Here is a 23,842-nt window from a genome sequence, read left to right on the forward strand (position 1 = left end):
ACAGATGCTCAATGTCGCTTTCCCCCACACTGTTGTTTGTCTATAGGGGTGTTGAACATGATGAAAGCAAACACCAGCAGCTTGGTAGGGATATGGGAACTTTGGAGTAGTGTCAGACAGAGGCCTGGTTTTCATAAACAGTACTGACTTCTGCTTTGCAGTGTGGGGAGGCGCTGTCACCAAAGCACTTGCCCTATTGTAAATGAAAAAGTGTTTCTCCCATATCCATCAATGCTGTGCTCTCTGGCAGAAAACTCCCTTCTCCACCTGCTAGTTAACCTTACTTACATATGGAGGACTTAACTATTGCATTGGCACTTTAAAACTTGAGTTGCTCATCTGTATTTTTTACTTACTGCTGTTTTGTTTTCCAATTGGTCTAAAACGTAACTTCAAGCATATAGGTAGCCATCCAAACAAGTATTTTGACTGTATTGTTAAATATGGGCCTTCTAATTCATGCACGGAAAAAAATGTAATTTACTACTCCATATCTCTCAGCTGCCCTGGAATTAGTAGAGCTTGTGATTATCAAAACCAGTAGTGTCTTGTTTTCCTGATCCCCTTACAGATAAAAAAAGTTGACATGGCAGAGTAATAGAAAGTGTATTGCATTAGGGTTTAGTATTAAAGATAAACAGCACAAATGAAACTGAAAGCATATGGCATCCCTTGCCTTCTACGCCAGCTGATGAGCAATACATTTTGTATTATGATCCACTTTGGAGGCTTTAAACCATTAAAACCTTGTTGTTTTGTTTTGCATGCTTGAAAGTTGCCAGTTAAACCAACTGGAGTAGCCTAATTTAGCTGATTGTGTGACTAATGTGTCAGATCTCTGGCTTTGAGTTTTCTAGGCTGGAAGTGAAAAATTGGACAAAATGCATTGCATACAGCAGGTTGTATACTATAACAATGCTTTAAATGTGGAACATTGCAGATGGAACTGCAACAATATTTCTGAAAGGTATCTAAAGGAAATAGAAAAAAAATCAACGAATGATTCTCATATTCAAGTACCAGATTCAAACCCTCACAAAAAATAGCATTTCTTATGATTACCTAATGGTACTATTCAATATTTAATAGAATGTCTTCTGAAAATTCAATTAAGCAGTTAACATTAGTATATACTAAAGAAGTTAATCTCAGGTAGCTCTACCTCACAATTCCAATGATTCTAATGCAGCCTCTGTGCTGATACGAAGTTGAATGGTTTCCCTTAGTTGAAACAAAGGATTTAGAATATTTACAGTGGATGCACCTGGTTGGATGTATTTGCTTGATTCAATGATGTTCTGTAGGTGAAACAGCTCAGTTGGAACAATGGCAGAAAGAAACATCGCTCTAAGATCTTCCTAAGAAAATAACTATGTTTTAGTTGGAATTAGATGATCTTTAAGGTCCCTTCTAACCCAGAGCATTCTATGATTCTGTGATATTCTTCCTTGAAACTTTCCCTTGTCACCACCATCTGGATAATACTGTCTGTCATTTTTGTGGCTGCCATCGTGTCATGAGAATATGAAAGGACTGAGGCAGAGACTCCCAGAATGAAAAGAAAGTTGTCTATGGTTTCAGCATCTTTAGAGAGAAAGCTCTGTAGCAAACATTCATCATTGGTTTATATGATATTAGTTTAAAACTATTTAAAATGCGATCACCTAGAAACTCCTTTAAGCATTCAGACATTGATTACACTTTTTAATGAAGTTTCTGTTAATCACAAACTCTTAAAGGTCAAAGAAATGTTAGCTCAAACCACACCTTTCTTTTGATTGAATTTCTTTGATATATTTGATCACTTGGGTTATAAAATAAAATCAACATTCTCTGGGGCTTATTTATCTAATTCAATTTATGTCTTTCCTATTTTGCATAAGCTCTTTTCTTCCAAAGATACAGATCTATTTAGACAGGTCTGGCATAGTGTGAGACAGTTTGTTCATGTTTATTTCAGACTTGAAAGTGGAGGAAAGGCAATACCTCTTTGCATATTTTCTTTTAACTTTCTTGTGATTAAATGTGTTGTGTCAGTGAGAGCCTGACTGAAGGCTGAACCCTTTGCTGTTGTGAAATTACTACAGTACTGTCTCAGTGCAGAAAGGGCAACCACAACAATGCAGAACGACTCATATGCAAAGTATAGTTTTATAGTAGTGGCAGAGCAGGTTCTGGAGAGGTTGGAGGGATGCAAAAGAACCAGCAAGTCTTCTGGAGGCCAGGGTGCCTCTGAAGGCACGGTATTCTGGGTGAGGTGGGTAAAGCCCTTTGCTACAACTCCTCCTCTTCCTAATGTCCTCACGTCAGTCCAGCTCATCTGATCTCATCAGGGATCTGGTACCTCTTCCAGGGACTCTTTGTGCTATACGAGAAGCTAAAGGTGGTGCTTGACTGAGCCTTAAGCAGTTTCTCTGAGTGCAAGCTGCCTTCTTTGAAAATGTGTGGGATTTTTAGCTTCCTGTGGCATTGATGAAGCCCTCCTCCTGCATCTAGACTGTACCGTAGTAATTTCACAACAGCAAAGAGCTTGAACCTTCACTTGTGCTCTACTTGGACCAAAATATTTAAGTATACTGATATTTATTGTAGATATGACAATGCCAGAACTGTTCAATTTGTTATTTCTGCTTAGTCACTTAAATAATTTGATTATGTTTTTCCCTTTTAAATTCATTAAAGTTCATTATATAGAAAAAGACAGGTGTTTTTTCATGGGATCTCTCTTCTGCTCTTCCTTCTGCACCATCCCTCAAATAATCTAGTAGGTGGCAGTGTATAGTCATATAGTCATTCATGTAAGTTCTGATTCTTCTCAGAAGTTGCTATATGACAAGATTTTAGGATAGTCAGTCTTGTGGTTATAAAAAATATTATTTAATTGGTTGAAAGTATCATCTCTGGTATGCGATAACATAGTAAAAAATAAAAACAAAATAAAATAAAAAAGCTGTTGTTCACCAATATGAACTTTTTTGTCTCACTCAGCATCTTTCTGAATAAATCTTATGTAGACAGCCATGTAGCAGAATAAATTGTTATATTATTTTTCATTTTGCATGTCTATCTAAATTCAATCTCTTAATAAAACTCAGTTATTGATTATTCTATTTCTAATTTGCCTCACGGCTCTTCTACACAATTATGGCAAAGAAACAAAACATAAAATAATTTACCTGCAGAGAATTATTCCAAAAAAGGTGTGGGGGGAGGGAAATAGAACATAAAGCTGAATTAAATTTGTTATCCAGCTGTAAAGCTAGTAGAGAGCTTTAGCAAGCAGAAAGTTTTATGAAAGTTAAGCTGTGTAGCTAGCTATATTAGAAATATTAAAATGTAAAAGTTATAGATAGTAAAAGCTAAAGCATGTTTGGCTTATGAGGCTGCCAAGTTCAGGATACCTAAACATTCTTAGAGAATGGTGAGAATTCTAACCACATGGTGAGAATGGTGAGAATTCTAACCACAGGCCTTCTGCCTTTCATCCTAAACCGTAGAATTGGACAAGGTTTAGTTTGGGGTTGGTCCCCAGTTTCTAATGCTCAAATCTCTCTCTGGAAGTTCAGTTGAGAACCACATTATGATTTATGGTGCTTCATAAGTGTATTATCTAATGACCGTTTTGTTAATCACAATACTTTTTTTTCACTTTTTTTTTTTTTCTTTTTATTTTCCCCTGGATATACATTTTTAATATTCAAAGCAGTAGTTTCTCAGAAATAAGTATTGAAATGCTTACTGCCTACAACCTAACACACTGAGCAGTTACCCGGAGGTGCTGGTTCAGATGTGCACAGGGTTGTTTCTGGAGAAGAGGAAAAAGAAGGAAAAGAGAAAGGATGAGATGCAGCAACCTGGTCAAACAGGTACTTAGCTCGTTGCATGGTGAAACTGTTTGTGCAGTCAAATATTTGACTTACCAAAGAGTCTAGTTACTTGCCTAGTTTTTGTATGACAACAACAACAAAAGATGCAGTTGTCCTGAGAATAATTAACTATCTCAGTGAGTAGAGTATTCTGATGAGATTTGTGATGATTTTTTTTTTTTTAATGAGACTTACAGCGAACAACAGCAAAAACTTGAGTCTTTAATATCTTTTTTCATATCTTTTAATATCTTTTTAATATCTTCAGATCTTTTACTCAGATCTGAATTTGGATTACTTTTTCAGTATAATACAACAGCTCACAAGGGAGTCTGAACAAATTCCCCCCGGAATACGCTAGCCCTGAACTGCCCAGCCTTTAGGCTGTTGGGTGAGGAAGTGAAGTTTCAAGTCCCTTCACATCTTCTTATTCTTATATATCATAAATAACTTTGGTCTTAGGCTTCTCCAAACTTGATTTAAATTATGAGACCAGAGTGTCAAAGCACTTCAACTACTCATAGCATCCAGTTAGGATGTAGCTTAGGGTGCTGTGAGTAGCATCCTAAAAGATACTGCAAGCTAATCCAATTCTATGCAAGCTATGAAATGAGGAGCAACTCCTTCACTGTGCAAGAGAAATGTGTCCGTACCTGGGAGAGGTGGTTCCTCAAGAGAGGGAAATCGATAAAATATATGCCAGCCAACTAACAAATGTCCAAACCTGACCGTGTATTTTTGGTCTTAGAAATAGCTGGTATGAAACAGTATTGTACAATGATGACATGCATGGAAACTAGAAGTTTGGGTAACTTACTGTTTACTCAAAACAAAACAAAACAAAAAAAAGATGCTACTGATAACAACTGCCACTCAAGTATATTTTTCAATATTGAGACAAAGTAACTAACCTGTGGTCCCACACTAAAAAATTCAGTATCCTCTGGAAGTTTAGGTGAGAAACAGACTTCACTCTACTGTGTCACCTAATGAACAAGCAACAATAAAGGGGACTCTATAGGATGCATTGGATTCATGCTGGTGGTAGTCTTAAATGTTTCAGCACACTTTCATTTTTGAGAAGAGGTTATCAAGGGCAAAGCATTGCTACAGATATTGTTATGCTTCTGTCTCACATGGTTTTGTATTGTATATTCTGTAAGGCTAAGCATGATCAGAATTTAATGCAACAAGTCAATACAGCAAAGGATTTTCTTCCAGATGTAACTGAATTAGAAAATCTTGTGGCAAAATAGTGAATATATTTCCTGTGGCAGTGAGATACCTCATTATTTATTTGACCTTTCAAAATTCTATTCATTTAAAACTTAATGTAAACTTTAAGAGATGTGCTTGATATTCAGAAAATATAATGAGATCCAGTAATAGCTCTAAAATGCAAGGAAACTTTTTCTTTTTTTTTTTTTTTTTTAAATATAGAACATACCTCTTAAACCTTGATGACCTTTAAAACGAGAAGAAACATCTTAAGTGAGCACACTAACATCACAGCTATGAGATATTGGAGGCAGTGATAGCTGAAACGTATTTGCTACCAATTTGTGCATTCAAATATTGGGAAAAAATAACATTGTCAAGCTGTTTTTAAAGTTTGTTTGTTTGTTTGTTTTATTATGAGACCTTTAAGGTTTTGAGGCAGTTGTGGATTTATTTATTTATTTATTTATTTAATGCTATCGATTTCTCAGGAAATGGTTGAATCTCATTTGTTCTAGGACTCCTTTTAGGCCATAGGAACAGGACATTGATTCCATTTCCTCTGTGCATTACGCGCACATGCTTTTACCTGTACCTGGCTTTCCATGTGAAAATGGAACAATTATGACTCTATGCAAGTGCTAGAAGAGATTTTAGGGCCATCAGGGCAAGATTCAACCAGATATTCCCTATCTGCTCCAGTGAAAAGGTAGTTTTCTGCTTCCTTAGTGAAGTTGTCTTGAAGGCTGGATGCAGGGCATGGCACATGGCATTTTAAATAGTAAAGAAGTAAATATTCATATTGTAGGTTTAGGAGCAGGGTAGTTCCATTGATACTGTGTTAGTAGTCTGATTTCAGAGCCTGATTCTTCTGTTGTCATTTTCTAATTCAAATACAAATGCTTATTATTATGGGCAATATGCAAAAACATGGCCTTTATTGCTTTGGAAGGTTTGGACTCTGATGTCAAAGACCGGCTTTGATAGAAGAGCAGAAGAAAGAATGACTTGTGTGCTTAAGGGCTAAAGCCATGAATTCTGAGTTGCAGGTGGATGAGGTGAGAGAAGCATTCAGTTTAAGTCAGTTGGGTTTTTCTCATCCATTGGATGACTTGTATGTTTCTCTGCAGTGGGAAAGGACGTGTTTCTCTGTACCAGGAAAGGGGTTTCTTCCATTTCCTCTTGAAGTTAGAGTAATGACAGGCTTGGGCAGTTTTTGTGCATGTCTTACTCATTGTTTTTTTGGTTTGGGAAGCAACTTTATGATCTAAGGTAGATTGTCTAGGAGAGCATGACCTTTTAAACCTCACTTTCAGTTGTCCAGACTAGTCAGCAAGATGGAAAAGTCTCTCTCCATCTTGTTTATATCTAGTTGTGTTTCATCAGCAAATAGGCTCAAATAATTAATAAATTGATCTTACAAAAATGTATGGGGGGATTGAGCTGCCTTCCTTTTTCTCTTGCCAAGTCACATTTACCCTTCTGAACCATTACAGAAAAATCTATGCTCCATGCAAAATTCTTATAATCCAAAACTGAATAGGAAATTGCCATAATGTATTCATCACCTTGTGATGGACACAACTTAAATCCCTGCTGGAAGCATTCCAACCTTCAGGCTTTGCAGGCTGAGATCTCATTCTCTTTTCATAGTGTGCAACTCATGTCATGTCTCATCTCTAATCATTTTGTAAATTATTGCTAGTGTTAAAACTCACAATCATCCATTGCCATTGTTTTCCTTTTACAGTGCAAGCCCTAAGTAAATAAATGAGAGGTCATATTTGAGCCCCAAACATAACCAAAGCCAAGGAAGGAGAAGGCACTTGTTCATGATTACTCAACTGTTTGGCATCACAGCTTCCCAGTTTTTATTTATTTTGTTAGACTCACAGTTTTCCCACCCCCTTCATGCTGGGACTGACCTAGAGGAGCTGGGGGTGGAGGGATATATGCCAGGACACCCTGCTTTGATGTACCCTTGGAAGCACCACGGCCTTTAGCAGAGTAATTGTATAGAATTTGCAGCTGTTGATGTGGCTCTTACAGGTCAGAAGGGAGGCAGATCTCACTGGGATTGTTCCTACCATCACGCGCCCTGTGCCAGCTGGCATCACCAGCAAGGCGTCACCGATGGGCTTTATGGGCTACATGGAGTCTGCCTGCAGCCCTGTACATGGGCAGGCTGGGGGACTGGGATCTGCTGGATTACATGGTAGTCTAGCAACGGCCTCCACAACTGAAGGAAATGTTAGTGCTGCTAAATTGTACTAACAGATGCAAATAGACTGTGCTGCAGAGGACAGTCTTACTGATTCCTTTAGCTGCACAACTCAGTAGTTCTTAGGGAAAGAGACAGGTAAAACCAAGATGTGGATTTAGTAAAATTATAACTACGTAATACATAACTGTTTTATGACAGTATGGACATAAGGAAGCAGGAGAATATAATTCCTCCAGTACACAGCTTTAACACTTTAGCTTATGTTTCTAGGGCACTAATGATTTCAAGGAGACCACTGTTTCCTCTGTGACACCTGATCACAACATCTGTAAAACAGTTTCCATTTCAGATGATGTAGGTGATTTAGCTTTCTTTTTCATTATGGGAATAAACCACCATGGAAACCATGGTATACTCTCATTTCTTCTCTCTGTGCTTTCATCCACCAGTCTCTGTTTCAATTCACTGTTTATTCAAAAGCAAACATCTGCATTGTCTCTATATTCTACCAAGTTTTCTCTTGCAGAAGAGACTTCTATGTTGCAGATTTTCTCTGGCACCTTCATCAGAAAAAAATACTATAATCAGAGGTAAATTAGCCCTTGTAATGCCTATTTTCCATCAGTAAAATTTCACTAAACAGTGTGCTATTAATGCCTATTAACTTCCTGACAAGAAAAGATGACTTGATATCGATTATACATGTATTATGTTGCTCACAAAGTCTAGGTATTCACTGAAGAATCCATTAATTGAGAAATTTGTTTTGACTTTCTTTCTAAACCTGGAAAGAGATATATTTATATAATGAGTCTTCTGTTACAGTTTAATATTTCATAATTTATGGTGTTTAAAAAGGATGGATTTTTTTTCCTGTTTTAGTGTTTTGGTTTTAGATTATCTTGTTTCATTATCCATACCTAATTGTTCACAAGACTGAAAACTGATCTTGATTTTGGGATATCTTTAGTGGTACTTTCAGCTGAATCTGCTCCTCTGTCTGGCTCATCTTACTTGTGCTGGCTGAAAGGAAGGGAGAAGGAACCTAGAGCATGGACAGGTGGGAGGGAAGAGTAATTTAAACTCATCTAAATCCAGCAGGAACATGAGCGATCCAGTGGCAAGCCACTTCAGGAAGCTTAGATCATGTAAATAGATCAAAAGTAGATCATGGAGAGAAGATGAGGGATAGTGAGGAAGGGAAGACTAAGACAGCCAAAAATTCAGATTTACAATCCTATGGAATTGCCCCCTAATCCCTGGGACTGGACTGCTCAAAATCTGAGGAAAGAGAAAAGACTGTCAGCTTGATTTAGTCTAAATCCATGAATGCTTTCAGTTACAAATTTTAGCTCTGTAAATTTTCCAAAGGGCAGAGCTTAAAATGATCAAAGGGTGGAATTCGAATACCTCTTTTGACGAAGCTCTGGAAAAGAAAACATGGTGGTTTTTTTTGTGCTATGAGTTTTCAAGATATTTTAGTCTTTTGCAGTGCAAAATGCGCTTGTGAAGAAGACAGGTTACAATGCAAGTAAGTTGGCAAGACTGAAAAATAAATTTTTCTAAAGATTTTAGAAATAAAGGACTGCATTATATGCATAACGGACTTTTTTCACTGTGCTGTATTTAGTAAAAAGTATGTATTCACTCTTCCATTACGAACAAAGTCATATCCAAAACTTTCTGAAATATCTGGAATTTGGGATATGTTCATTTGTTTCATGTCTTTCTCACAGTCCTTTTTTAACTCAGATCTTAGACATCCATGAACTGGTATCTGCTTTGGGGGTTATTCCACAAGAGTACTGAGGTATGCTGTGGTTACTTGAATGTAACAGTGTGTGTGTTGACAGGTGGCTGCATGATGAGGATGTAGAAAGTAAAACACAATTTTCCTCCAGTCCGTGTTCTCTCTCTGGTCTGGATCTGAAGTTTTGGTTCTCCTTCAATGGAGTCAAATTTCTTTAAGTGAAAATTTAAGACAAGGATGACTGTGTAGAGAAGCAAAAGGCATTACTTAGAAGACAAAAAAAAATCTGCTCCAGGTATTTTAAAATCATTGGAGAGATAGGTTTGTTTAGGAAACATTCTTTCAACAGTTTTTCATTTAATAACCATAAAATCGATCGGTAGGTGCCATAAAAGCACGGAGAATGGTTTAGAAATGAATGATGAATGAAGCGAGAATTCAAAAACAAATAATAATAATTTGTCAAGAGATGTTCAAAAATGTTTTATATATAATGATTAGTTTTACCTTAATTATATAAAAATATAAATCATTCAAATTACTGTGCATATTACTGAGTGAAAAATAGTTGCATTTTAAATTTCATTGAAGAGACCTGGCAAACAAACTGGTAATTAAAAGGAGTTATCATATAAACAAAAAAAATCAAAGCCTATACACTATGGATTTTTTTATTCCTGAAATTGAAATCAAGCTAGGCAGAGGACTGATTGAAATTTATCCCAGAGTAGCTGAAAGGGAAATGAAAATTAAAAATGTATGTACTATAACTTCAATATAAAGCTCAGATAAAAATCACAAAGTCACTGACAAGGTGAATTCCTCAAGAAAGAATACAGACCAGGCAGCTGAATTGTTTTTCTGTGGCTTGCATAATTATTTTCCAACAAATTAAATATTTTCTTGTACTTTCTGTATAATGTACTCTTTTGCATCTGTATTTCAATAGATTTTTATTTTGTTCTCATTTTCTCTTACCTTTATCTAACCTTTTCATTCCTTCTGTTTTCTTTATACTTTCATTTTTGAAATTTCCCTCAGAAGCGAAAACTATAAATAGTGCTGTTTTGTGCTTGCAGAAAGATACTGCACAGCAGTCCACATAGAAGATTCAGTACTTCTGTGTAATCCCCAGCACTTCGTTTCAAGCACAGAAGAGTCTTGCACATATAGTGAAGGTCAAAACTTGAGTTCATGGAATCACAGAATGGTTTGGGTTGGAAGGGACTTTAAAGCCCATCCAGTTCCAACCCTTTGCCATGGGCAGGGACACCTCCTCTTGGGCAGCCCAGGCTGCCCAAAGCCCCATCCCTCCTGGCCTTGGATACTTCCAGGGCTGGGGCATCCACAGCTTCTCTGGACACCCTGTTCAGTGCCTCACCACCCTCTGAAGGAAGAATTTATCCCTAATATCTAAACCTCCCCTCTTTTAGTTTAAAGCAGTTCTTATCCTTTTTTTTTTTTTTTTTTTTTTTTTTTCTATATCTTTTCTACTCCCTCCATTTGTTCTATAGAGGGGTCTGTTGTCTTTAAGTGAGATTAAAAAATATATATGTATACATAAAAATGTGTATTTATATATGAGATTCCTATCTGGGCACAGTCACTGTCTTGAGGTGTTCCCAAGTCTATGGAAAAGGCTTAAAAAATATTATTACTCTCATCATAATAGTTCCATTAAAAATGAGAAACCTGAGCTCTTGTCTAAGTTTGTGTCAGAGCTAGCAATGTAAGAGCAATTCCTTGAATCCCATTCTAAAATGGTAGGCTCAGAAGTACCCTTCTTTCAAGCCAATGAATTTCGAACACAAATACCTATTTGAGATTACTTGTCTTTAGTTTCTAGAATTCAGTATTTGACTTCCATTTTAGGTGTCCTCAATGAACTTTCTTAAGCCACTGTATGCAGGGTAAGTGGTGGTTTTCTTAGGAAGCTAAGAAATGTGTTTATTATGTTGAATAAACTGAACAAAGATGTATGCATACAGCTAGATAGACCACTTTCTCATTGGGGACCTCATTTTCTCTCTTTCTTCCTTTCAGTTGAAACCTGAGGGTTTTGTATCACATGACTTGTGAACTGAAGGAGAGCTGAAGAACACGCCAGTCCAAATTTCAGTGCATCATACTGTGGTAAGTTCAATTTTTTGTTGTTTTAACAACTTATTTTTTTCCACTTAGAAGTGAAAAGACATAGTGAATACATATGATGAAACTGATACTTTTCCAGGTTTCAAATTAAATAAGATTTTTCTTCTGTATTAATGATATTTTACATCTGTGTTAAACTATTGAAATTGCTATTTTATTTTTTATTTTTTTATGCTGTGTGATGTCTGAATTTTTTTCATGGGCTGGATCCATTTTTTTTTTGGTACTGGTATAAGTTTTTGTCTTTTGAACACTGAAGGGTTTTATTCTTGTAGAGTCTGATGGCTCTTATTGATCTGATGTCCTCTAGAAATCTCTTTGGAGGAAAATGCTCTCCTTACAGAGGTAGATTAACTGTTTGACCTTTAAGCATTGCATGAAAATCAACTCTCTTTTAAATGCAAAAATGTCACCTGGTGATAAAAGGGACTTCTTAATGTGTTAGGGAGAAAACTGAAGTTTTTCATAGGATTGTTGCTAGAGCCTCACTCTATATTCTACAGCTTGCCTTGTGGCAGATTGTTTCATTATCCAGAAGTATCATTAATCTTTTTTATTATCACCTTAAAAATAAACAAACAATGATTTTGTTGTGTTTGACACAAGTAGTGCATTTTAATTTTGTAGGCTTGTATTATTGACTTAGAAAAGCCCTGCAACATTTCAGCTTGAAATACTGACTTACAAATATGAAAATGCTTTTCAGATGTGTAGAAATATAATGGCATCTGTTGTGCATATTAAACAAAGTATGTGATTTTTATCTCTTCCACATGGAGCTTAACATTAACTAGGAAAGTTGATATTAATTAATTTTGGAAATAATAACTTGACATTCATTTTGCTTTCATGCAAATAGCTATGCTGTTCTGTGGGTGATACTGAAAGCAGGTCTCTAAGAAGAAAGAGGAGTAATCTTGGGTCACATGATGGAGTTTATTTCAGTAATAATAATTGAAAATTCAATTGATTTGATATTCTACCTCTGTGATTTCTTTCTTTGTTTTACAACTTGGCAAAATTCTGTTTTCCTTCTTTCTTTATTAGTATCTAACCAAAGTAATAGTGGTGTTTATGATAGATTAATTCAGGATTAGTTCTTGGTTTTTAGATATGATTTTCTTAATTCTAGTGTTTGTGAACATGGACAGCTGACAATCTACTGGCATTTATTTTTGCTTTTGTCAAGATAATTTAAAATTAATGTAATGAACATGCACTTGCGAAGGAAACACTTCAGAACTCTTCTGGTAATAACTTCATGAAACTTATGGCCTGAAATAAAGTTTTGTTTCATTCTCTGGTATTCAATTCCAAGAAGACATTAACGTCCTTGGGAAAAACAAACAAACCAAAAAAAACAGTCCCAAACTACCAACAAAAAACATAAATCAGACGTGGATATACTTGGCTGGTCATTAAGGATTTATAAGTATAATATTAATGCAACTGAAGAGAGATAATAAAAATTACTTAGAAAGTTGTAGGGGAAATCTAAGTAGATATGTCTTTTTGTCTCAGGGTTTCAATTCTCACATATTCTCTCTCTTTCTATTGGTGTACTTTATACTTGCTAAACTGATACACGCAAGTAAGAAGCAGTGATTTAAAACAAAACATGCACAAAACAGTAGTAACCAGGCAAAATATTTGTAATGGCTGCTACTTTGGAGAGTTTAAACATTATTTTATCTTCCTCAGACTTGGCTGAGATTCATTAAGCACTAGTAGCACGTTGATGAAATTGATACTACCATAAATTATTATAATTTGAAGACTGCTTATTTAGCAATTTCATAACAGGTGCTTTTTCTTCTTTACGCCTGTAAAGGAAATATTTACAGATGGATATGTTTGTGTAATCAATGTAATTTTAAACTGGCTTTCTTAAAGTCTCTTCTTCTTTTAGCCTGGCTCAGTTGTGATTACTAAGGAAAAGAGGTTCTGGTGATTCGATTTCTGTGAGAGCTCAGGGCAAATGCATCATATTTTCTTGCTCTTCCTTGGATTTCATCCAAAGCCAATTCTGTTTAATCTGCCTGCTGCTGCTCTGGAAGTGACATCTGTTCAAATTTACACTCTTTATCATGGCTGACATGTTGTTTGTGTGTCTGTTTACCCCAAAACCTAGTTCTAACTGCCTCTTGCAGATAATTTGTGATTTCTTCTTTCGGTCTATCACGGGTTGCTAGGCATTGAATTGCTGCATATGGAGCTCTGCTATTATTTTTTATTTCTTTTCCTCAGATTTGCAATTATGTTTTGAGGAAGAATGAGAAGTCTAGATGCAAGGTGTGTCAGGAAATGTACAGAGGGAAGGTGGATGAGAAGTGAAGGAGCTTGGGGGGCAAAAGGGGAGCACACAGAAAATGTGTATATATAGTAACCTGATAAGGAACTTAGTAAAACGTGGGCTCTGATCTCTATACATATCTCTTGTGAAATAAATAGATAATATTGCTTTCGTAATTTTAGCTACAGTAGATTTAGGTGAAACAACTAAATTCAGACCATATTTTTCTGGCAGGGATTTCCATAATAATTTTTATGTAGGTAAAACATTTTATACTGTAAGAATTCAAAAATCATTAATTAGATCTCAAAAGCAATGAGATGGCTTTCAAAACAGAATAATTATTCCAAAATATTAAATCTGGACACTTTAATATTCCTTGAAGTTTTGGCTAAATGCAGATTAGCATTTTCAGATGTTTCCCAGAGTTTTCCAATCATAAAATTTCTATCTAAAATTAAATATGAGACACTCATGTAGTCATCCTAAGAGCCTGAAATTTAAGATCAATGTTGTGAGCCTTGCAAAGAAGATGATGAGCTGTCATCTTTACATATCTGAGGACAACAATCTTTCAGATGCACATTACTGTGTAACATAGGTACTGAAAAATAAGCCTGAGACAATCTTGAATTGCACAGTTGCGGAGCTTCACAAGATGAATAAACTGCTCTTATTCCCTTCTCTTATTGTAGAGCAGAAATGTGGGGATTATTGCTCCTGATCTTTCTTTCACCAAAAATAAATAAATAAAGTTTAGGTATTCGCTATGGTACATGTCAGGGAAGATCAGTTACTGAAGCAGATTAAGTGCTCAAATGTACAAAAATAATTTAAACTGAAACTTGATGTCCTGCTGAAATATCAGAGAACAAAAATGAATGAGTAACTTCAACACCATTTTTAAATATTTGGACCTGAAATAGGGCTGAAATACATAACAAAAATATCGAGGCAGATTCAAATAAATTCCTTTATTGGTCTTTGATGCTACAGCATTTATCACATAGACACTTCCCACATCCTACAATGATAAACTCTCTAGTTGGATTATTCTTTTTTGCTTTTTGTGTTTATTTTTCTCATTATATGTGCATAACCAGGACAACTAAAAGCTGAAACGTGATTTAATATTTTACATAGACGATGGATAAAAAGTAATTAATTGTAAATATATATTATTAAAAAAATAATAATAATGTGCTATCTTTGCTGAAGGGAAATTATCCAAAGGAGACATTTTCTCTTATCTTGTCCTAGTGTCCTGGAGTTTCAGTGAGTCCAGTCTTAACATGAAAACGGGGTCTGTATTGTTTCTAAAAATTGTTATATAGGCACATCAACTCTCAGAGCAAGTCAGGTAAGTCAGAAAACAAGAGAAACAGCAGTGCACAGCCAATGGTTACAGTAGGCCAACTGCATGCACAGAGCAGTAAGTAGGTGCAAACAACCCACATGCAGCTTCACTTGTTCTTTTTAACATATGCTTGTATCAATCCCATCCCAGGCCTCCCCAACATGTGCCTGCTGGCTGACTTGTTAACAAATAAAAGCTGACACACCTTTGAGCCAAATGCGCGCAGCTGCATGATCCATCTCTAGACTATGCCTTACTTCTACCAGATGACAAAAGACTAGTTTACAGAGACAGTGAAAGTGTGCTACATAGGTAGAAATCTTTTTCTCATCATCATGTTCCGTTCCTTTTCTGTTTTACTTCCTTCCTGCCACATACTTAAAACAGTGTTCATGAATCTCTGTCACATGGGAAACAGGATTTATTTTTCTTCATCACTTCATGCTTTTCAAACTTCGTTTTATAATTTGCATAGGAATTTTGCTGCTTGTCATGGTTGGATTCTTGCTTTTATTTCTATGCAGTATTTGCTGCTTGTCAGTGCACAATGAGAGCGTTTTTGAAGGTTAACAAAGTTGATGAAAATCTGTCAGCCATTGTTTCTGCATCTGCTTTTTCTTCTGATAAACTCCCTATACATAGGCCTGTTGCCTGTAGGAAGTTCCTACATCCTTCACACTGACATATTCCAAAAATCTTAAGAAAATGCGAAACGAGAAGAATGAGGTTACTGTAACAGGGAGGTCTTCTGAAACTCTTCTTTTTAAAGGATTAATGGATCTATAATCTAAATACAGTGGTGAGCTTCCACTTCTGAAAGAAGTTACATACAGGGAACACAAATGCATTTGCATTGTCTCCTTAGATCATTTTATATATAATGCGTTTACCCAAATTCAGGCATGCACCACAAAATACTGAATGCCATGTGCTGGAGATCAGGACGTCATCAGGTAACCCTGAAAATGGATAGTCAAGCTGTATAAAAACAAGAATCAAATTTCTGTTTGTCTCAGGACTATTATTTCCACTGATACAGATTTTTTGTTTGTTTGTTTGCTGTTATTGCAAATCCATGGCTGCTTGGCTCGTGATTATATTTAACTCCACCTCAGAATTACTGCAGAAATGAGATAAGATCACTGTTTGCTTTTCTTTTCTCTTTTCATCTATCCACATGTTAAGCATTTTTATCCTCTGCTCATGATCATGATAATTTAATTATTTCCATATGCCATTCCTTACAAGCTTCACTAAATTTGTTACCTAACTTGAGATGCTTGAAATTTTCTCTTTAATCATATCAGCAACATATATATTATGTCTGTTGAATGCTCAGCAGAGGATGGATGTAAAATCCTTACAAGAACCGTGTGCAGGAGCTAATGACTTGTTGATGTTGACACAAACTGACAATTTGATGGATTTTGCTATGTGAAAATTTACTTTCTTTTGCAAGCCAGATTTGGAGAACATTATCAAAGCTGAGGTTTTGTACATCTCCTATTGTTCTGTCTACACTTTCAAAACACTAAACTAACAAAATAACACACTTCTGATTACCATTGTAAAGTGGATTGGAAAATACCCAGCTTTGCTTTGAGCTGTTTTAATAGAAACCAACAAGTAAGATGTAGCTAAGTTTGCTGGTGATTTCTGTTGGTATCTAGACAGGACTTATCTTATTTCACCAGGTGTTTCACTTGCTATCTAGAGATGTAAGTGTGTGCACAATGGAAATTCAAACCAACATTGGTAGTTTTGAGCCCAGTAGAAGTCCTTTATTAGACTGCTGCAAAAATGTAATGGTAATGAGGGTAACAGACCTGCTCTGTCCTCTTTCAGCAGCCAGACAGATTGTAAGCAGAATACGTTTTTGCTGGAGCAATTTTTTGTTTGTTTGTTTGTTTTTAGTATCATAAATTTACTTTTTTTAAAAAAAAAAAGTTAAGTACTCTTAAGGGATTCCATGGTCTCCCACCATGCACGTACCCAATATCAACTTTACATTTTCATCTATGCTGCTTTATTAATAATAATACATCTCCTCTGAGGCAGAAAGTACATAAGGGTTTCCATCCAGAATAACTTCTTTAAGTTAACAATACTAACAGGCAACTAATACTGAATAAACGAAACTGAAATGGAAACATTGAGGCTAGATAAACTTCTCTTCCATAGCACATTCCTCTATTTTTCTACTAAACTTACTTTACTATTTACTTAAGAGCCTATTTCAGAATAATACTGAATGTTCAGTTTTCTGAAGTAAGTATGCTTTCTTAATTCTCAATTACGAGAATTACACAGGCATCTGATTCCTTCAAAAAACTGTTGTTGGGACACTTAGCAAAATCCTATTTTATCAATATATGGATTCAATCAGTTTCTCTTTGCATGGCAAGGGTTTGTACTATGTCTGCAAATTATATTTTTAATTATTATTCTTTCTGCTTTTATTATATTTTTGGAAGTAGGGTAGAGAAATAGGAAGAAACAGGAAGACTGTGAACAAATGGATGCATTCAAAGGCAGAAAAAAGGCTAACTGCAAAGAAGATGTATTTGTAATCACATTGATTAGTGTACTCCTTTTTGCTCCACCTTCTGTTATATGCTGGCTTTTATATGACACAGAGAGCATGTTAGTCTTTATTGGTTATTTGCCTTTTAAGCTGAATTTCTGAATAGATTGAATTTATTATATATTATTGTTCAGCATGAGATGGGTAGATATTTATCCTATGTAATTGCAGGATATTCATATCAGCATTTCTGTTATTAATTAAAAGGAAAATCTTCCTATCAGATCTTCCAGATGAGCTGCTCGTGGAATACAAATAGGAGCTGACATCTTTGATTTTGCTTTGGCAGTGCAGTAAAATAATTTGTCTTGATTGTTCCATGTTATTGGAGAGAAGATTCTGGAACATATTGCCATCAGCACTGACATGGGGTCAAAGATGGCTTATAGGAAAACGCTGAGAGTTTGCTAAGCAAAACTTTTTATTTATTATTATAATCAGTATAAGAGAATGGTTTGGTAGAATTGTTAAGAAACAATTCTGAAGAAACACCCACCAAATACATAGTAAATTTACCACCAGTGGACATATAAATATGTTTGAAATAGTTACCTCTTTCAAATTATTGCTTATCTCCTCTTGTTTTACAGAAGTATCTGAGCTACCACGGTTTTCACCTCTGTGGAGAAGGGCAATTAACCATAGTCCCATACTGAGGAAGATGTGGCTTTATTATTTTGTCTCACAAAGCTTGATTCCCCTAACATTAAAAAATAAGCTGTTAGCATAAAACGAATGCAAATATCTCACATAAAATCAGCCATGCTTCTGTCACCAGCACTCGAGAAATGGCCAGAGATTCCCCGTGGCCTTAAGCAACCCGCTGCCATCATGCCTTTCAAAGGCTTCGCTGAGCAGCCAAAGGGGGACAGGCTCAGTTAACCATTAATGACAAATGCTCCAAGGAAAACCTTAAAACTGCTTTCTCAGCTTTCAGAAGAACTCAGTGTTTACCTTGGTCCTGGTAGGACTGTTGGATAGTGCAGCTCGTGATGGTATCGACGCAAGGCCTGACTCCATGATACCAATCACACCGATTGGCACCATGGTACCCAGGCCTTGGGCTGTTTCAGCGTGGAGCCCATTCAAGCTGATACAGGCTGGTACTCCACCTCATCAAGAGTTTAGTTTAATGAGCCACTTGAGTGCATTTTTTCTGTTCTAAAATCATCAATTTTATTTACCTTTGGTGTTATTAATGGCTCAGAATATTTCTTTTCAAATATTATGGGAGTGCAAACATCAACCTATGAAATATGTACAAACTCATGGCTGAGAAGTTTGATTTCATGGTTTATTTGCAATTTTCCAATTAAGCAAAAGGGCTTAAGACAGGTAGTACTGTTCCTGGCCTGTGGCTGAGCAAATGCTGCTTATATCAAAGTGGTTCGGAACTAGTCTGCTGTAAATACATGAACATAAATGTTTACAGGGTTCTCCTTAGATGAGCTTTGGTTAAAATCCTTTTGTTGTTGCTGCTGATGATTTTTTTCCTGTTTCTGCTGATATTTAGCTGCATAGATTTAGGAAATGTTAGATACATGTTTATACAGAACAAACAAAACATAATGGCACTTGATGGCTCTTATTTGAACAAATATATGCAAAAGCTGTTTTCATTTTACCTTCTAAATTACACCATCTATTGTGGAACAGTCTGTAAGATTACATACTGCAACCTCACTTTACAACTCCAAATAGCAATGTACCCTCTGGTACTTTAGTAATAGAGATCCAGACCTTCCTTATTTTTCTAAGATAGCAAGAGTTGTACATAAAAATATTGCCAGGATACAATTCAATAGAAGCACCAAAAGCTGTGAGAACAGAGATTGATTCAGACTACATTTTTATTGATTAATTACTATATTGAAACTGTCTCCCCCAGGGTTAACCATTCTTATTTCTGGAAGAACCAGAACCAGACTTGTGTTATGCTCCTAATTTAGTATAATTTCGCTGACCGCATGCTGTAAACTACCTGTGTAAGGCACTATTAGTTTACAGTGTTTTCTTATAGTTTCCACTGATTCATTTTTTATGGTATGTTTAGCTTTTCAAGATTAAAGGTAGCCTCTTTCATCTTTCTGTCATATCTTCCTAAGCAGAGGGGAAATTGGAGAAGACAGCTTTAATAACTTAACATACAGTAAGGAAGCAACACACAGGCAGAATATAAAAAAGCAATCTAAAATTCAGCACCTTAAGTGCCTGGAGCTTGAAAATGACTAAGGTGTTATAACTTAATGATATATTTTTGGAATCACATTTTGGACTAAAAATAAGGGAGGAAATACAGCTTGAGATTTGTGATAGAGTGCATTGCTCTTTGGAGGATACTCTGTTACTTACTCATTGCAATGCAATCTGCACAGAAGTGAAAGCATATTTAAATTAGCATTTCTGCATTATTTAGCTTATGATAGGTGAGATCAGTGATTAAAAGTTATATTTTTTCCTGTTACTAAAATGTTCCTCTATCCTATTCTAAATCCCAATAATGAATGTTAAAAAATAAAAATAAAAATAAAAAAGGAAACAAGAAAAAAAAAGAGAGAGAGAGAGGAAAAGAAACCTTTGCCTAAGTCTGAAATTTACATCAGCCAGCTATGTCCTCACTGAAAATATCAATTAATAGCTGCTCGATTAACTTGTTTTAGATTGTCTTTGTATCAACATGTTATGGTCAGGCCTGCTGTCATCCAATCTAATTGTCTGAGTAAAGTAGTCAAGGATTTGGGCAGCCCTTGAAGGATGCCCCAGCCTCATAACTTAGGGCTGTTTGGCCTGCATCAATGGTGAGCTTATACAGACTAAGAAAATGGGGTTTCAGCTATTGAATTTAAAAATAAAAATAAAATAAAAAGACTGAAAAAAGACTGAAAAGACTGAAAATACTCTCAAATCCGTATTAACTGTTTCAGCTGAAAAGAAAGGGGAAAAATGTGAAATATAAAAGTATTTTTTTCAACTTAAAAATTAAACATTTTATTTCAGAAAGGATTAGGTGTTTTCTTTCAACATTTTAAAATGGATCTGTTTAATTTTTTATTTTTAAGTAGCATTTAAAAATGATATTTAAAAATTTTAATATAATTTAAAAATTATATTAAAAGCATTTTAAATATCATTAGATTACAGAAAGATGCAACAAAACCTTTTTGCTAGAGAGAGGTGTAATGTAGTTTTGGTCAATCAAATCACTTCTCTTTCTCAAATGTCCAACAACATCAATGTATACTATTTGGATTTAACTCAAACTCTGTTTTGTGTTTATCTTTTTCTTGCCTGGTCTCAGCACTATTTACTCATCTCTAGCTCTAGCTAGGTGTGTCATGCATTACCTACTTGCAGGTAACATCCCGTTAACATCTCTGAGATTCAGGAGCCCACTCTCATTAGAACAGCTATAGCTTTCAGTCGATTGACATCAATCATTAGAGAACATGTGTGTTGTTTTTTGTTTTGTTTTGTTTTGTGTGTTTGTTTGTTTTCTTGCTGCTAGTAGAAATTGTCATTTTCTGTTCACACAACCCCCTAGATTAATAATGACTGATGAGTAAATGCCAGTATGCAAACTGGTTGAGAACAGCGAGACATGTCCCATTCCACTCTGAGTATTGCTGTTTAGTCACCTGTCTCTATCACCTCGGTTATGTAAATGTAAGGATGGGGAAACAGTTATGCAGAACATTTGATGCAGATGCCAATTTGTAGTCTTTAAATACCTAGTTGACACTGACAGTCATGCACTAGAATATGTTTGTTTGTCCGATATTTTTTTCCAGCTGAATAAGCTCATTTTTTGCTGTTTTTCTACAAGTCTTCCCTAAAAGCAGATAAACACTAGCAATCTGTACTTGACAAAAACATTTTAAAAAAATCAAATACGTTTTTTTGAGAAAATTAAATAATAATTTAAATTAAAATCTCTTATGATTTCTCTTCTATTTGTAATTTGGAAAATTTGTAATAAGGCAAAAAAAAATTGTAATAAGGCATTTATAATAAGGAAAATTTATTACATTTTTAATGTATAGTCTCTAAAGTCCTTAAAAACAACATTTATTTCAACAAGGGTTTTTTTCCCATTAGTATTACCGTTGCCATAATATCACTGTACTTTCCCATAAATTAAAACGAAACAAAATAAAAAACATTTCCCAAAAAATAAGGCTGATGCACCACTTTCCGTACAGGCATTTCAAAGTACTATGATGCTGCAAATTTAGCAACTGTAACAAACTAATTTAAAGTTCCAAAATATTCAAATTTTTAAGTAATCTTCGGCCAAATAACCATGTAAGAATGTAAGTGTAATCCTCAGTTGTAGTCTTCCATGCCATTGGTGTTTTATGTTTTACATAGAAAACACAGTAAGAATTCAGAATACTATGAATTACTTTTGATATACTATGACATAATACTATGAATATACTTTTTACTATGTAAATAATTTTGACACACGATTTTATCAAGCATTTCTGACCTCACAGAATGGAAGACTGTTAAGTTCTGTTGTGCATTTGGAAAGAATGACGTTAGTTTATTGATTATTCTTCAAATGTTTTTCTGGCTTATAAAACAGGTTAAATACATACATTATTTTAAATTTGTGTTTAGTGACCAAATGAAACAGCTCTTACCTAGAGCTCCAAGGTCTGTCATGTAATGCTTTTCAGAAAGAATAGAGAAAGGGAACTTAGGATTTTGCAGTGGACCATTACACCATCAGGTTCATTACAGATATGTTCATATAAACTGATAACTGGAGTTCTTAATCCTGGCATTGGCCTCCACCAAAAACTTAAAGTTAAAGAAGCTGACTTCCAGGACTTGCATATTGCATGAAATATCTGAGAGCAGGGTGCTTTCTTCAAACAAGCAAACATCATTTAACTCACATTTAAAGTTCTGAGTATAGTAGGTTAAAATTGAAAATACAGAAAATTACATATAATAATACTTTTGTCATAGAAGGGTCAATTCTTTAAAATACTGAATATGTCCAATATCATCCAGAAACCATCATCAAGGTTATTCCATAACTTCAGCTGAACCTAATAAAGACATTTGGTAGAAATGACCCTATTTCTGAATTTCGTACTGCAAATGAAAACTATCAACTCCTTCATAGTTAAATTTATATTTTTGTTTATTGTGAAAATCGATACACAGCTGTTCCTGTCTTCTGAAATGATGTTGCTATAATCCCAAATATTTCAATATAGGATGAAATAAATATAATTTACCTTCTTGTGCTCATTTGACTATTATATCTTTTGCACTTAAAAAATAATTAAGAATACTTTTGGAATAATTTATGTAGGAGTATTTTTTCAGCTTCCATTTTCTTGAAAAAACATTATTTCCGAATATATCAAATATTGATATCAAATGGTATCAATTCATCTGATTCTATCAAGCACATACATCTTGGAAATAAGCAAGAAGTAATTTAAAACATCATGCATCATCATTTCAAGAGTTACTTCCATGCTATTTTATTGAATACAAATATATATACACTATATCATGAAACAGAAATAAGTGCATGATTTATGTATGTAATTATTCAAAAATCCAGCTACTAAAAGGGGAGTTGCCAGAGGGTGTAAACATCTTGCCATGCATTTTGCCAGAGACCTGAAGGTGGCACTCTACCTGTCAGCCCACCGTCTGACTGGGGCTGGAGCTGTGTGCCCTTTGGCAACCATAGCAGATCTGCTCTACAAAATTGCCATTTTTCTCCAGAAAGATATTAAACACTTCTGAAACAATTGAAAAAACAACGGCTTTTACTCCCTGATTCCTAGGCCAGTAGAGCAGAAGCTCTTCCTTAGTCCAACTGCTTCAACAAATGGAAAAGGACTATTTAGTAAACTACTTGTCTATTTGTATATTTGTCTGTTTGTCTATTTGCCACTATAAATAATAACATTGCCATGGTTAGTCATTTAATATAAGCCAGCCTCTTAAAAATGAATATTTAATTCCCATCTTTCTGCATAATAACTTAGTAATAACTTATTGTGCTCCTTCTACGTAGAATCACACATAGAATATCCTGATTTGGAAGGGACCCATAGGGATCATCAAGTCAACTCCTGGCACCATACGGGACTACCCAAAAATTTAGACCATGTCTGCAGTTCCTGTCCCTTGCTTGCTTTGAAAATAAATAATATATGAGGTATTTAAAGCAGCATTTTTGTTTTGTTGCCTACCTTGACTCAGTCCAGTCATACTGTAATAATAACAAAACAAAACAAAACTACTATAAAAAGAATAGAACGGTGTATGATATCCTGTATCCTGTAAATCAAGAAGGCAACCTTACATGGCAGCAAAAGTCTTTACAATGCATTTGTCTGCTCAGCTGTGTTAGTAAGCAAAGTA

At 35.2% G+C, this 23,842-nt stretch overlaps 1 protein-coding gene across 2 annotated transcripts in view; it reads left to right on the top strand.

The window, feature by feature from the left end:
• Positions 1-23,842, top strand: part of TENM1 (teneurin transmembrane protein 1) — a 912,278-nt gene that overhangs the window by 199,729 nt on the left and 688,707 nt on the right. For both annotated transcript variants that reach the window (XM_072043002.1, XM_072043001.1), the window contains one exon: positions 11,102-11,191. The gene's annotated coding sequence lies outside the window, so the exon portion shown is untranslated. The remainder of the gene's footprint in view (positions 1-11,101; positions 11,192-23,842) is intronic.

The sequence above is a fragment of the Anas platyrhynchos genome, chromosome 10 (genome assembly GCF_047663525.1).
Source record: "Anas platyrhynchos isolate ZD024472 breed Pekin duck chromosome 10, IASCAAS_PekinDuck_T2T, whole genome shotgun sequence".
Taxonomy (NCBI): Eukaryota; Metazoa; Chordata; class Aves; order Anseriformes; family Anatidae; genus Anas; species Anas platyrhynchos.